This window comes from Zingiber officinale, chromosome 5B (genome assembly GCF_018446385.1).
Source record: "Zingiber officinale cultivar Zhangliang chromosome 5B, Zo_v1.1, whole genome shotgun sequence".
In the NCBI taxonomy this organism is placed as follows: Eukaryota; Viridiplantae; Streptophyta; class Magnoliopsida; order Zingiberales; family Zingiberaceae; genus Zingiber; species Zingiber officinale.
Window position 1 is genome coordinate 102,710,490 of NC_055995.1, and position 5,597 is coordinate 102,716,086.

Consider the following 5,597-nt stretch of genomic DNA (forward strand, 5'->3'; position numbering starts at 1 on the left):
GCTTGTAGCCGATGGACTCTTGGGTTCATTAGAGTTGGAAAACTTTCCAACCTGTGAATCTTGCTTGGAAGGTAAAATGACTACGAGACCTTTTAAGGTCAAGGGGTATAGAGCCAAAGATGCGTTAGAACTGGTTCATTCTGATTTGTGTGGTCTTATGTCTATCCAGACAAGAAGTGGTTATGAATACTTTGTCTCCTTTATAGACTATTATTCAAGATACGGATACATTTACTTGATGCGCCGCAAGTCTGAATGCTTTGATAAGTTTAAAATATATAGGGCTGATGTGGAGAAACGTCTTGGTAAAAGTATCAAAATACTACGATCTGACCGTGGTGGCGAATACCTCTTTGGAGAATCTAGGAATTACTTATCAGAAGTCGGGATCTAATCTCAATTATCTGCACCTGGTACACCCCAACAGAATGGTGTGGCAGAACGAAGGAATAAGACTCTTATGGAAATGGTTAGATCGATGATGAGTTATTCAGAATTATGAAATTCGTTTTGGGGATATGCTCTGGAAACAGCAGTGTACATTATAAATATGGTACCTGTTCGCTCTCCGCAAGTGTACGAAAATGTCGCAAGTAATATAAAAGATTATCGTATCCACAGGGACTGGAATAAGCACTAGAAATGTCTCAATGCGAATTAGCTAAACAACTATCCAATCATTTCAAAAGCAAAGTAAAGGTAAACAAATCTAATCTTAAAGATCAACAAACAAGAATTTAGTGTTTTGGGTTATGATAAAGGGAGATTCTAGGAGTTTCGGTTTCTTTGTAGGATTTCTCGAATGTAAATGGTTCACCAATTCTTATCCCTCAATTGCCAAACATGTAGAAAGTTGTCGGTTCTCTCTTGCAATAGACAACCGGCTAAGGACTGAGAAATGTATCTAAATAGGATTAATTAGACATGAACCTATGTTGTCCTTACACAGAAGTGCACCTATTACTATGCCTTCCTCGGATATCAACGTAGAAGCCCACGACTTATTAATCTATCAAGATACAAGAAACTAATCACAAAATCCATCCTACTCTCTTGAATATTCCTATTTCCTCTTCAAGATTATCTCTCAAACGTCCTTACACGGGCTTGCACCTGTCACGTGGATCCCTCAGATGATCGAGTGAGAGTTTATCTTTACAAAGTCCATAAGAAATCCAAACAATTAATCAAGAATGAGAATTAAGCACGAATCACCATTAATCATTCAAGATCTAATCGATACAAGCAAGATAATGCCATTGACACAAGAAAATGGCAAATCCATAAGAGATTACATCAATCCATCATACAAATACTCCCTTCATCCTAGAATACAATATCTACTCCATGAATCGAGGAAGAAACCCCGAAGAAATAAAGAATACAAGCATTTCTTAAATCCCCAATCCAAGAAACCAAGAAAAGGGGGAAAGAGAAAACTTATCTACGAAGAAGCTTCGTCTTCGGATCCAATCCTCGCTCCGGAGCCGAAATCGTCAAGAGCTCCCCTTGAATCGCCCAGAAATCCTCCCAAGATTGGGAGGAAACCACCAAATCTTGCCTTCTCCCAAAGGGGGAGAGATCCCCTTTCAATTCATGAAGGAAGGTTTAAATAGAGGAGGAAATCGGGCGCCACACGACCCCACGACACGGCCGTGTGAGATTCACACGGCCATGTCCAGTTCCTTCTCTGCCAAAGCTGCACGGTCGTGTGGTGCACACGGCCAAGACCCTTCTTCTCTCTGGAAATGCTACACGACCGTGTGGTGCACACGGCCACCACCTGCTTGGTCTCTGGAAACTTCACACTGCCGTGTAGATCCACACGGCCATGTAAGGCATCTGCTCTGATTTCTTCAAATCAAGACACGGCCGTGTGAGATTCACACGGCCATGTCCTCTTCCCTTCATGTTAAGACTACACGGCCATGTGTGGTACACGGCCTGCTACTCTCTCCCTTCAATTCCTTCCAAGCTTGCCCGAGGACGCATAATCTTCACCAATTTCGACTCCTGTGTATAGAAAATGCACAAAAAGTAGATCTCCGAACCAAAAGAGTAAATATGCTAAAAGGGAAGCTGGAAGTATAAAAATGCATAGATCAAGCATGCTCAAAGTATGTAAATGTGCGTAAAAACATGCATAAAAGAGTATATAATCTACGCACATCACACCCCCAGACTTAAACCTTTGCTTGTCCTCAAGGAAAATGCTGCAGTCTAAATTCATATGTTCTACAACACATTCATAAAATCTAGTGCACTTTCCTAATTCTATCAAAAAGTTTCATTAACAAGCGTGATCATGGAAACAAGTAAAGTATGGTTCAAGCATAAGAATCTTGTGCACAGTGTAAAAGTAACTCAACACCCTTCAAGTTTCAATCCATGTCCTAGTCAAGTCGTCATCAAATTTGAATTCCTAATGTTTCCAGTGAAAGACAAGTAACCAGTGATAGGCACTTACTCACCATTCACTTGGTTCATATTTCTCAACTAACCCAAGGTCTCAAAGGTGTGCTCAATCTCAAGGGAAGCTAAGCAGTCATTTCCCCAGTAACCTAACTCGGTCTCAAATGGGTGACTTGCTAGATTCCACTCATGACAACTGTTTTTTATATCCCTTTTTTTTTTTTTTTATAAGTGTTTGCATTGTGCAAAACTTATTCACAAATGTACTTTTAGCACACATGTTGGGATATTTTGATTTTTCCAAATAAGCTTTAATGATTTGAGCTTCATCCAGTAACCAAAATGAAAGTTGAGAAATCACCATGGAAACCAAGTACTAAACAAACAAGATGAATCATGACTATTTCAATGACATCAACTATTCAAGCATCAAGCACAAGTGTAGTGAAGATAAAATCCTTAAGGTTGAACCAAAGCTAAAACTCATCACCATAAGATTCTTAGCTTATTAATGCTTCCCAAGATAGAAAAAAGAACTACACAAAGTTTACTACTAGCATCATTCGAACATCATGAATCAAGACAATAATCGTGCTAACATTTAACTTGAATCCAAGAAAGCATATAAGTGAAGATTTGATGTTCTCAAAATGTATGCCACAAAAAATCAAAACAAAATGCAAGACATAAGCAAAAAACAAAAACAAACAAAGCAAATCAAATGCATCATCCCCCAGACTTAAACTTTTCATTGTCCCAATGAAAACTAAAAACAATGTGGAGGAGATTTTAAGAGAAGTTACCAAGTGATGAGCTCCAAATGGTTGACATTCATGTTTTTAAAGATACTCCTCCATCCAATACTCACATTCCTCCACAACTTTGAATTCTACAACAATAAGATAGACAAGAAAAATTAAGTAGAGGATACATGTTTATATAAAGAGAGAACTAAAGACATAAAAGAAAATAAGGAAAATGAACTTGGGTTGCCTCCCAAGAAGCGCTTGCTTAAGGTCATTAGCTCGACCACCTCATTAGATTCATCTAAATCTTGCTCTTGGAGGGGTAAGATATTTTAGAACCCTCCTACCAAGGGCTCTTATTATGGAGGGAGCTTTCATCAAAGGAGCTACAAAGTAAAGTATAACTCTCTCCATCTTCGTCTTCTTGGAAATTTTTTCAGGTGGTCGAAGACGGTTCAGATTGAGCTTCCAATTATTGGCCCATGTGAAATCTGCACATCCAAAAGAAAAACAAATCTCCCACAAGCATGTTATATAGTATAGAGCTAGAACTATATCAAGATCAGATGAATAAGTAATAAAAACTGAATCACATCCAACAAAGTCAATTATAGGTACCTCCATAAAGTTTTCCAAAAGATCACAAGAAATACTAACCTTACTTTGCTGAGAAATACCTGAAATTTCTAAACATGTAGATGTGACATCCTCTGAATCAAATGATGGTTCTGGCTCTAGCTTAGGTGTTGATGATATCAATGATGGTGATTCCTGAGACTCTGCTAGCTCTGTATAAGTCTCTACACATTGTTCCAAAACAAGATCAATTCTTAAAACCTCTAAGGGTTGTCTTGACAAAGGTGGTGATCCTTGAGATGCTGCTTCCACAACACAGCTCCCTACACATTCTTCCATATCATCATCATCAACACATACATCAAAAAATAAACCAACATCTATGTCCTCAATAGGAGAATCAATAACAAGAGGATCAATAACTTCACTTGCAGTTTTAAGTTGATCTACCACATCACATTCATCATCTGAAATTCAATGTCACTATAACACCTTATAAAATTTTGAGGTAGATCTGAAAACTTATTTACCACTACATTATCAATAAAATCCTCATCTGAAAAATCTTCATCTTCATATATATTCAAAAATCTACACTCAACCATATTAGTGTCACAGGATTTGCCGAAGTCTTTATTTTCATTGACCCCCACTAACCTTTGTGGAAAAGGAACCCTTAGTGAAAGTCCTGGGAAAGACTGAACTCCCTTTTTCCCAAATTCCTTTTGAGCTTTTGGAGGAGGTCCAACTTGCTTATCTAATGTTGGTGTGATTAATTGTTGAGGGAAAGGTACTTCTGGCATTTGGGAACTTCCTAGAGAAATGGAATTGAGTTCTTGTGATCTTTTATTATTCTTCTCCTCAATTCTAAACATGTCATTCTTCAGAAGTTCTTCATGATTTTTGCCACTTCTCAACCCAACATCATCACACTTTTCATTGGATCTTGACTGTGTAGGAGGGGGATCTTCTTTAAACCATTTTGAAACAATACTATCAAGTTTTGCCCCCAAATGTTTGAACTCCTCACTCTGTGACTTGTGAATTTCAACATTTTTAGGTGGTTGAATTTCATTTTGTTTGATAGGCTCTCTTACATTTATGGCTTGCACTTTTTGAATATCTGAGGGAAATTCCATCCAACTTTTGTTCGACCATTCATGGAGGTTCAATGTCACTTGATCAATTAATGAATAAGCTTCATCTACACTTTTGTCCATAAAAGAACCTCCAGCTGATGAATCCAATAAACTCTTGTCTGAGAAAGAAATTCCCCCATAGAATATGTGCAAAATCAACCATTTTTCAAAACCATGATGAGGGCACTGTCTTTGAAGACTCTTGAATCTATCCCATGCTTCAAATAATGATTCTCCATATCCCTGAGCAAAATTTGTTATGCAATTCCTCATATACACCGTTCTACTTGGAGGGAAAAAATGATTCAGAAATTGCTTCTCCAATTGTTCCCAACTTGTGATGCTTTGAGGACAGAGAGAATATAGCCAAGTCCTTGCTTTATCCTTGATACTGAAAGGAAATATCATCAATCGAACTGCATTTGCTGATACTCCTTCACATTTCACCAAATCACAAATCTCTAAAAATGTTTCAAGATGCAGATAAGGACTTTCTGATACTTCTCCTCCAAATTTGTGACCTTGTATCATGAAAATTATCTCTGGGTCTAGTTGGAAACTTTCTGCTTCAATTTGAGGTTGCACAATGGGAGATAAAAATCTTGCAGAAAAGGGTGTAGAAAAATTTCTCATGGGCCTGCTTGACATGTTAGTGCTCATGGATATTCAAGAAGAAAAAGGAAATTATCAAGAATCAAAAACAAGAAATAAAATGTAATATGAA

General features: G+C 37.7%; 1 non-coding gene across 1 annotated transcript; it reads left to right on the forward strand.

The window, feature by feature from the left end:
- Positions 1–5,042: 5,042 nt before the first annotated feature.
- LOC121988060 lies at positions 5,043–5,148 on the forward strand. Its single transcript, XR_006113822.1, has one exon. It is a non-coding gene; the product is annotated as a small nucleolar RNA R71 (small nucleolar RNA).
- Positions 5,149–5,597: the final 449 nt, after the last annotated feature.